Source organism: Euprymna scolopes, chromosome 6, assembly GCF_053919585.1.
Source record: "Euprymna scolopes isolate OS-2025 chromosome 6, ASM5391958v1, whole genome shotgun sequence".
In the NCBI taxonomy this organism is placed as follows: Eukaryota; Metazoa; Mollusca; class Cephalopoda; order Sepiida; family Sepiolidae; genus Euprymna; species Euprymna scolopes.
Genome location: NC_136487.1, coordinates 25,636,485 through 25,647,982, shown reverse-complemented (window position 1 = coordinate 25,647,982; position 11,498 = coordinate 25,636,485). Strand labels below are relative to the sequence as shown.

At 35.1% G+C, this 11,498-nt stretch overlaps 1 pseudogene; it reads left to right on the top strand.

Annotated features, from left to right (window-relative positions):
* Positions 1 to 10,694: 10,694 nt before the first annotated feature.
* Positions 10,695 to 10,813, top strand: LOC145278393 (5S ribosomal RNA; annotated as a pseudogene).
* Positions 10,814 to 11,498: the final 685 nt, after the last annotated feature.

Below are 11,498 nucleotides of genomic sequence, written 5' to 3'. Positions count from 1 at the left end.
CCATTGATAATTTTACTCCACCTCTGGATTTTGATAGATTCTCTTAATTTCCTAAAAAGTGAAGCTTAATAGGCGCCTGTAATTTTGGTACCCTTTGCCAGGAAATCTGTCATCACTACTCCGCCTGGTCCCAGAAGACTGTGGCATGACCTTGCCAGGGGAGGGCTGCATCTTTGTCTTCTTTGGAAGTGCTGAGTCAAAGTGCTTCGACTGCAGTGACTAGGCTTTGGATCATAGTGATAGACCCAAGTTTCAGTCTTTTGAAAAAGTTGGACTCAACTTCTTGATACATTTCCTAATTCATCTCTGTACACCTGGTGCTTTCCCGCTTTTAGAAAGGTGTCAGCAACCTGGGATCCACCCTAACAGAAAAACAACCTAACACTTACATATTCAATAGCGTTGAGATGAAGTTGGCAAAAATGATCATTAAAAATCATTAAAAAATCATTAAAAATATTGTTTCTTATCAATTGTTGCAGTATATTTTCAAAATAACAATTAATATTTATTCATGAAATTTACCATATGTACGATGAGTGTTTTTTAGCTTGATTTTAAATTTTTCCTTTCATCTTTAAAGTTTTTGGAAATTTTTCCATCACTTTTTCATTGTATTTTCTTAACAACAAAAATGTTTTTTTCATTAAATTTAACATTACGATGAATGTTTCTTTTTTTATTATTTTAATTTTAACTTTTTGCTAACGTTTTCACTAAAATAAAACCACAAAGTTTCCGTTCAGTGGCTTCTGCTGGTTTATGTAACCTGCCAGAACATGCTGATCATGACACAGTCCGTATTCTGCATAAGTACTTATATGTAATATTTAGTTTCTCCATAATTGAATCGTCCTTCCAAAAAAGATAAAAAGAAATGTTTTTCTTTAGAGCGACAACTTTATCGTTCCACCCCCTCTCTCTCTCTCAACATTATATATATATATATCGTGGGATTCGTGGGTGTCCAATTCAAAGTGTTATGAAAAACTCGGTTTTGAATAGAGGCCACAGAAGTTGCTGACCATTCCATGTCAAAAATGTTGGAAAGGTCATAGTCATATTCATATTTTAACCTTATTGGCTATACCTGTGCCCCTCCTGCTGCTAACCCTGCCCGCCCTACACTCATGTTTCCAACATTCACACTGAGGAAGATCGAAGGATCGGTCGAAAGTTATGTGCTTTTGAAAGAAACATTCTTGTTTTTTTCACAAGACTTTTTGTATTCCTACACATAGGAAATAAATACAGAAAAGATATAAACATTTATATATTTTTCATATTGATTTTTTATTCATATATCTTTAAATATATATATATATATTATAACAACACTACAGCTTTATATTTATTTGTGGACTGTTATTCTCATCTTCATGGTTTTTGTTTCACTACGTTTCGGCCAACTATTCCTGTGGCCTTTGTCAGGTGGTTAATCATGACGGGATAGGAATGCTGAGGCTCTTAATTGCCTTCCATAGTTGTTATGGTCTCACCACGTTTTTGGCGAACTAATCCTGTGGCCGGCTTTGGGTAGGATTGAAAACGCTATCTTCAGATAATGCTCATCTAGAACCGTAGCGACTCAACTCCTCTATCCAATGCGCCATCTCTGAGGGCATCTGTAGAAGATGTATCATCGTTGCTTTGGTCTCAACAAAAGAAAGAAAAATTTACTGGTCATGCTTGAGCTCTCTGGAACCGCCCAGCACAAAAGGTCGTAATGATTCCTACCATATTCAAGTTTAAAGTCGCTTTAGACAGACATTCAGACGAAGTAGATGTATTTAATTATCTTCTTTCTAGGAAGTTGGGCACAAGGTCAAGTGAGGTTTTAAAAAACTAATGCACTAACAGAAATGCATATTGACCTTCAAAAAATGCTTGAGCAGCCTCGTCCACATCCCCCAGTAAGGGCTACTAAGATGATTAGCAATAATCCCTAAGAGAAAAGGTAAAGCCTGGGAGTGTGAACCTCCTAAAACTGAACAGAAAAATACCTCAGCTTGAAAGAAGCAATGCCACTGAGTACATCCTCAATAATCGGTTTCAAGAATTAGGCCGGTTACTAATGATAGAACGATGCCAATATTTTTTCCCATTTCGATACAATTACTGATTTTGTTCTATATTTCCGATTCCGATACAATTACCGATTCCGTTTCAAAAATCACCTAAATAATTAGTATTTTATTTTCGGGGGAAGGGGGAGATAGTGAAGAGTCCTGATCTATTTTTAAAGATAGATATAATTTTCTTTCTAATTTGACAAACTTTTTAATGTTTTCCTTTTATGTATTGTATCCAAGGTATTGATAAATTCATTCGAAGATTTGCGTTTATATTTTTCATTTGCGTCAATAATATAAAATAAAGTTTTAAACCAATTAAATAAATAAATAAATAAATAAAATAAAGTAAAAGAATCGTTTTTTGAATCGGAAATTAGGCTAAAAATGTTCCGATTTTTCTGATTCTTGATTCCGATTCTGATAATTGTCCCAGCACTATTGGTTACACTTGCCCATTTTTCTGCCAATGAAAATGATGAACAAAAATGAAGGATGAAAAACACTTTAAAAAATATTTAAAAAAAAAAAAAAAAAACACTTGATTGGCGACAGGATTGATTCTATAAAATGGCAGGTAACACTGGGTAATCCTGCCAGTTAGTATTCATGCTTCTACGATTAAAGCTGTAATATTTTCTTTTCTTTTCCTTTTATCTAAGATAAGCGTCCTCCTGTTCTCTGCGTCTTGGTACAAAAGAGAGAGCATGTTTCTCTTATCAGTTTTTACCTTAAAATAAACAAATTTTTTTTATTTTTTTTTAACGCAACAAGTACATTATGGGGGGGGGTTCTCTTTTTATCTTTTTTGGAAGGACGATTCAATTACAGAGAAACTAAATATTATCAGTTTATGAATTTTACCAAATTTCAAAACGCTTCGCAATGTTTCAGTTGAATCGACTTTTTAATACTAATGAATCACGATTAACTAAGTCCAAAAGCAACTCAAGGATAAAGGGATAAAGATTGCAAATTGAATGATGAACAATATTGTGAGAGGATTGAAAACGATGATTGGAATGAACATAATTTTTTTTACTTAAGACGAGTATTTGTTGACATTGGACTTGAATACGACTATATCATAGTCAACAGGGAAGTAGCCACGTGTGATTGTATTCTGAAGGTGGAATGTTCTTGGAAATAAACTCCGTTCAGTGAAGTTCCGTTTTTTTTTTTGTTTTTTTTTTTTCTTGTTATGGTTATTTTTTATTTTCTAGTAAAGCAAACACCAGGAGTCAGTTGGTCAGGTAGCACATCCGTGTTGCAATATTTCGAGAAATTCCTCCCTTCATCCGACATGTGTTCGACTTTCAGATGTGACTGGTGGGGTGGGGCGTGGGGCGCCCGGTGGGCCTAATGTAAACTAAGTGAATTCCACAGAAATTAAAAGTTAATTCATTTGTTTCAGATGTATAACTTAGTAATATATGTTTCAGATGTATAACTTAGTAATATATGTTTCATTTTCCCGCTCGATCCTTTCAAGAGCGTACGTGTATTTTACAGTTAATAAAACCTTTCTAAAAGGCAATTCTTTACTTACTGATACTATTCACTTCAATTTTATTAACTGTAAAAAAAAAAAAAATAAATAAAAAAAAAATAATGGATCGAATCTTACGTCCCGACAGATTCGAGGTAGAACCTACATGCCCTAATTCCGAAAAATCCTATAGGCATTGGAAATTAACCCTCCAGAATTATATCCGCTCACATAATAACGGATTAATCGAAAACACTTCAGATAATTTCTTTGCCTTGATCAATTGTATTTCAGCCTCTGTTTTCGATTTAATAAGCGATAAAACCGACTACGATAGTGCATTAAGAACATTGGACGCCGCTTATTTAAAACCTGAAAATATTGTTTATAATAGATATCGATTGATGACGACGAAGCAACAAACAACACAAAATATAGATGCCTTCATACTACAATTGGAAATGCTTGCCAAAACATGTGACTTCGAAGCGGTTTCTGCTGAAGAAAACAAAAATCAATACATTCGGGAAGCTTTCATCGGTGGAATTTCTTCTTCGTCCATCCGACAACGACTGTTAGAAAAACCCATCCTGACTTTACAAGACACATATGCCACGGCCAGATCTCTTGAACAATCAGAAAAGCATTCGATAAGCTACGCAAATAACTTTACTGTAGCAGCTACAAATAATCCTTCGGGCTACAATCGTATAGCTGTGACTAAAGAAAATATGCATCCAAAAGGGGTTTGTTTTTTCTGTGGAAAATCACGTCATCCTCGATATTTATGTCCTGCACGAAACGCCGAATGTAAAAAATGCAAAAAAAATGGTCATTGGGCTAAAGTGTGTAAATCTTCTATTTCTAACACTCATACTGCTGTTCTTTATGACGACTCTGACTACCCCTCACCTTCTCTATCCTGACTAGGAACTAACTCCAAAGATGTCACATTCACTCAATGCCAAATTAACGGGCACTTCGTGAACGCTATGGTGGACTCCGGCAGTGTAAAAACATTCATTAATGAAAATACTGCTAAAAAACTTAAACTCTTCACAATACCTAAAAACAAAACTATAGCTCTGGCTGCTTCCGATCAACATGCTAAAATAACTGGCGAAGCTGTCGTGGATTTAATACTGAAAGATAAAACCCATTCTGGAATAACAATTGAAATCATTGAAAACCTTTTCATTGATTTAATAATCGGAAAAGATATTTTAAAAAAATATAAAAAAGTAACACTTAAATTCGACGGTCCTAGAGACAAACTTATAATTGGAGCTATAAACACGAATAATTTTTTTCCTACCATAAACGTTCCACCCCCTCCTCTCTTTTCTAATCTTTCTCCTCATACTACTCCTATTGCGACAAAATCCCGACGTTACACTTTTGCCGCCAACAAATTCATAAAAGAAGAGACTGCTAGAATGTTGAAAGAAGGCATAATTGAACCTTCGATATCTCCGTGGCGAGCGCAAGTTCTTGTAACTTCGAATGAGAATCATAAGAAAAGAATGGTAGTCGACTACAGCGATACCATTAATAGATTCACGGAACTAGACGCTTACCCAATGCCTAATATCAATAAGATGGTAGACGACATCGCTCAATATAACATCTTCTTCTCTACTCTCGACCTAAAATCTGCTTATCACCAAATACCTATAAATCATGCTGATCGTAAATTCACTGCGTTTGAAGTAAGTGGCAGACTTTTTCAATTTACTCGTCTTCCTTTTGGCGTCACCAATGGAGTAAGTGCTTTCCAGAGGAGCATAGACTATATTATAGAAAAAGAAAATCTAACCGATACCTTTGTGTATGTTGATAACGTAACTATATGCGGAAAAAATCAAGAAGAACACGATTACAATCTTCAAAAATTCTACAAAATTGCTAAACAATATAACATCACTTTAAATGAAAATAAAAGCATAATTTCTTCTAGTTCTATTACTCTACTCGGCTACACCATAGAAAATAATCAAATAGCTCCCGATTATCAAAGACTAAAACCATTACTCGAAATGCCATCTCCGCTGAATCTTAAATCTCAAAAAAGAATAGTTGGAATGTTTTCCTATTACTGCAAATTCATTAAAAAATTTTCTGATAAAATTTTATTACTAAATCAAAACAAAGAATTTCCACTACCTCCATCTGTATTAAAATCTTTTCAAACATTGAAAAATGATCTAAAAGACGCCACTTTAATAACGGTAGATTCAAATAAAGTCTCTGAAGTAGTAGGATTATTATTAGAGTTTTCTTCATTTGAAGTAGTAGGATTATTATTAGAGTTTTCTTCATTCTTATGTGATTGTAAAAAAAAAAAAAAAAAAAAAAAAAAAAAATTTGTCTATAATTAATTACCCCTTACTTGAATACTTTAGGACGGGGAAAATGTTATGATTTAATTTGTTGTTAAGAGTTATCCCCCTTGGGATTGACATTCATAATAAAAGCGCCCTCTGTTTCATTTTCCCGCTCGATCCTTTCAAGAGCGTACGTGTATTTTACAGTTAATAAAACCTTTCTAAAAGGCAATTCTTTACTTACTGATACTATTCACTTCACTTATGTTGCTAGTGAATATTATTTATACATTTTTAATAGTATTTAAACTTGTTTCTTTGTATTTGTATTCATAACTAATCTTTATTAGTTTAGTTTTTTGTTTTTTTACTGCAGTCCTGTAAAGAGTTTAAAGAGAATAACATTGTTTATGGTTAAAGGGGCATAACTCTGTCAGCGGTTAATTATCTAGGTCATTCACACATATATGTTATCGTTTTGTTGTTCGATGTAGTCATCATTTCTTTCAAGGATTTTTATGTTCTTCTAACGTTAGTCATTCTACATAAGGTATGTTATAAAGTATATGGGTGAACGTTTATCTAGAAGTTTAGTCTGACTCGCTCTATGCATTTTCGAAGTTTGTCTAACTTTGATTTTTATCTGTCTTTTTCCCATGATTTTATTGTTTTTTATTTTCATATTTTATTTATCGATTCATTTATTGTATCCTCTGTATTTGTACATTATTATTATTATTATTATTATTATTATTATTATTATTATTATTATTATTATTATTAATGAATGTCAAATCAAAATATTGAAAATAACGACGTAAAGGAGGCTAGAACATCTTGTGATGGTCTCACATCAGATAGGTGTCCCAGTCCCACTGGTCAACAGGGTGGGTCCTGTCGTCATCATACAACTGTTCGAAATTCTGAGGATGTGGTTGGATATAGGGTGAGTGAGAATTGCCAGAGAGGGTACCAAGACACGAAGGGAGTTGGAACAGGAAATGTAAAAAAAAAACGTGGACGTATGAGGAAAGAAGAATCCTGTGGGAATGCTTTGTAAGAAGTGGAAGTACCAAATCCGGTGGATATATCCAAAAAGGGAAGGAAGAATGGGAATCGAGAGGAGGAAGAGCTAGAAGTGTCGCGAGTTTGGTATCCCAGTTAAAACAAATTAAACATAACAACCTACTTTCAGTGATTGCAAGAGAAGAGATTGAATGGATGGTTAGGAATGAAATGAATAACGACAGTAAAATTGATGAAACTAGCTCTGATGAAAGAACTGAGAGAGTCGAAGCGCAGAAGGGAAATGAAAACGATGATGGGAGGCGGACAACTGAGGATGTATGGAATACTATGGTTAGGGGAAGTAATGAGAAACAGTTTGAAGGATCTAAGGCAGATGAGATCATTGACTCTGAGACAATGGAGTCAGTGAAAGGAGCAGATGTATGGAGAAGTGGTGATGAAGTTCGAACTTTGACTTCTGTAGAAAAAGAAGTACTTCAGAAGTTAAGAGAGGTTCTTCTTAGAGAGGATATCATAGAGATTCCAAGTATGAAGAGTAGTGATAGGTGGAAGGTGAAAAACGAGGTAAAAATAATTTAAGGAGTAATTCACAACATCATAAGAAAGAACATATCGATTACGGAACTTAACAGGCTTCTATATGCAGCGTCATATGTTACTGCGAATCGTCTTGGCTTATTACAGAAGAAAAAGGATAGAAGGTCACACTGGCAGAGGCGGCTTGAAGAAAGTATTAAACGGTGGCGGAAAGACATTGGTAGAATCGTAGAAATAAGAAAAGGAGTTAAACTAGGACAGAAAGCTAAGGACGAGCTTGAAAGGAGGTATAGATTGCTGGAAAAGGGAATCATGAACGTTCTAACAATGTTGAAAGAGAAGGTCCACACTGGTGGTATAAAAATTAGGAACTTTGTTGGAAAAAGTGTTGCATTTCGGCAGAACAACCTTTTCCGGAACAATCAGTCTCAGCTGTATATAGAATTAAATGGTAGTAAACAGGCGGGAAATAACAACACTCCAAATGCAAAAGATGCAAGGAAGTTCTGGAATGGGATTTGGTCCGTCGAAGGGCGATATAATGAGAAGGCTAGCTGGTTGGGAGAGGTCAGAGAAAGGCTATCAGGAATGCAGCAGATAAAGAACGTTGAGATAATGAATGATGACGTTAAGGCTGGCATACGAAGGATGACAAACTGGAAGGCACCTGGTTCAGATGGACTTCTGGTTTAAACAGTTTCCATGCCTTTATCCACCTATAGCTGCTGCTCTGCAAAGGGTTGTAGAGTCGGGAGATGTCCCTGATTGGCTTATGAAGGGAAGAACAACACTGATTAGGAAAGATCCTGCAAAAGGAACAGATGCCAATAATTATAGACCAATTACATGTCTGCCATTCATGTGGAAACTGTTGACTGGAATATTTGCGGAGAAAATTTATGAACATCTAGAGAGTAATGGTGTTTTTCCTGACGAACAAAAGAGGTGTTGGAAAGGCTCGAGAGGTACTTAAGAGCAACTACTAATTGATAAAGCATTAATGCAGGATGCAAAGAAGACGAAGAGGAATCTGAGCGTAGCATGGATCGATTACAGAAAGGCTTGACATGGTTCCTCATTCACGGATACATGAAATACTATTGATGATGAAGATGTCTGAGAATGTGGTAGGGCTTTTGGAGACAAGTATGACTCAATGGAAAACGGTGCTGACAGCAAACAGTGAGGAGATGGGGCAGGTTGGCATTAAACGTGGGATATTTCAAGGAGATTCGTTATCGCGACTTCTTTTTTTAATGATAATGATGCCACTGAGCATCCTCTTGAAGAGAGAAAAACTGGAGTATAACTTTGGATCTGGTGACAGACGCCTCAACCATCTACTGTTTATGGATGATTTGAAAATATTCGGTAGAAATGAAAAGGAAATGGAGAGACTGGTAGAACTTGTGGGAACATACTCAGAAGACATTGGGATGGAGTTTGGGATTAGTAAATGTGCGGCGCTGGTGATGAAAAGAGGAGTAAAGGTTCATTCGAATGGAATAGTGCTGCCAAATGGAGAAATCATGAAAGAAATAGAAGATACAGGATATAAGTATTTAGGAGTGCTGGAGGATGTAGGCATCATGAACAGAGAAATGAAAGAAAAAGTCAGGAAGGAGTATCTTAGAAGAATGAAACTAATTGCAAAGTCGAAACTGTATGGAGGAAATCTAATGAAAGCAGTAAATGCATGGCCAGTCAGTGTTTTGAGATACAGTGCGGGAATTTTAGAATGGTCTGACAAGGATTTGCATGCCATGGATATCAAAACAAGAAAAGTTTTAGCAATGTTTGGTATATTTCACATTCGAAGTAGCATAGCAAGGCTGTATCAAAAGAGGAAAGATGATGGGAGAGGATTGAAAAGTGTAAAAGATTGTGTTAGAACCGAGGAGATGTCATTGAAGGAGCATGTGGTTAAAAGTGGGGAGTGGATGCTTAAGGTTGTGACCAATGAAGTGGAGGTATGACCAAGGCTGACTATGTGAAACGTATGGATAGAGAAAGGGCAGAGGAACTAGCTAGGAAGAAAATGCATGGAAGGTTCTTCCAAGATATAGCAGAAGTGGCTGATGAAAGATCATGGCAATAGCTTAGAGCCGGGTATTTAGCTAAGAGTACTGAAGCTTTTGTTTGTGAAGCACAAGAGCAGGCATTAGGAACACAATTGTTCAAAAAAGTGGTTCTAGGAGAGGAAATTGCTGCAGAATGCCGGATTTGTGGTAAGACCTCAGAGTCAATTGCGCACCTTGCAGCAGGGTGTAGTGGACTGGCCCAGAGAAAGTACCGCAAAAGACATGATCGCATGGGACTCCGGATATATTGGGAGGTGTGTAAGAGGGTTGGGGTGAAGTGTGCTGGAAAATGGTTTGAGGAGGTGCCTGATGAAGTGAGAACAAGTGAGGATGGCAAGGTAGAGGTATGGTGGGACAAAAGTGTCATAACAACCAAGCAATTGGAACATAATCGTCCGGATTTGGTCGTCATTGACAAGGTCTCAAAAAACTGGCAGATTGTAGACTTCTCAGTACCCTGGGACAGGAATGTGAGAGAGAAGGAGAATGAGAAGTGGAGCAATTATGCTCCATTGGCCTTGGAGATAAGGTGTATACACGTGTTTAAAACACAAATAATCCCGGTCGTAGTTGGTACACTAGGAGTAGTATCAAGTCGTCTGGAAGGACAATTGAAAAAACTACAAATCCCCGATGTTTTAGGCGGCCTTCAAACCTCTGCAATTATAGGTACCACCAACATCCTTAGGAAAACCCTTGATCTTTGAAGCTCCTGGTTTGAAGCTGGAATTAAGGGAAATCCTTTGAAAATGAATCCCATCCCTTTCCAGAGAGACGTTCATAAGCAAAATCAGAATTATTATTATTATTATTATTATTATTATTATTATTATTATTATTGTTGTTATTATTATTATTATTATTATTATTATTACTATTAATATTATTATTATTAATAGTAGTAGTATTATCATTATTATAAATTATTATTAATATTATTATTATTAATAGTAGTAGTATTATTATTATTAGTATTATTATTATTATTAATATTATTACTATTAATATTATTATTAGGTAGTAGTAGTAGTAGTAGTAGTAGTAGTATCATTATTATTAATATTATTATATGACTAGTATTATTATTATTAGTAGTAGTAGTATATTATTATTATTATTATTATTATTATTACTATATGTTATAAAGTATATGATTATTATTATATACGGCATAATCACGTTGACACACCGGTTCCCGTCAGATCACCAAAGTTAAGCAACGTTGAGCTTGGTCATTACTAAAATGGGTGACCAATTTGGCAAGTCCAGGTGCTGTGTGTAGGAGGACGTCGACACCTCCCTGCAAAAAGTTGCAAAAACCTAACGTCATCATCTCCCCTAACGGGGGTATGCATGCGACTGGGGACCCCTTGTGAATTTCATACTCCCATGAAACTTCCTCCTTTGGCGGAAGCCGGTTGAACCCTGAATAGGGTTGGTGCTGACTGCACACACACATTATTATTATTATATTATTAGTATTATTATTAATATTAATATTATTATTATGAGTAGTAGTAGTAGTAGTAGTAGTAGTAGTAGTAGTAGTATACATTTATTTAGTTATTTAATTCTGTGTAGAATCAACTTTATTTGTATTTATTTAAGGTTGTTAAATGTTTATTTATTTGTCCATTTTCTTATTTATTTTAGTTTTTGCTCATATATGTTTTTTTTCATTTATTTACTCCCATGTTCGAATTATTTGTATTATTTGGCAATACGAAATAGCGATCTTCTATTGTTTTTTGTTTGTTTTTATTTTTCTTAAGTTTTATTTAGTGTTCAATTGATTTATATTAGTTTTATTTAGTGTTCAATTGATTTAATTAATTTACGCCATTTTTTCATAAAGTTATTTGTTTATTCTTTATATATTGCTTATTTATTTGTTTTTATTTATTTATGAGGTCCTAGTGACATATGGCCGAGTGGTCTTAGACGTTGTATCAAAGTTTACAGTTAC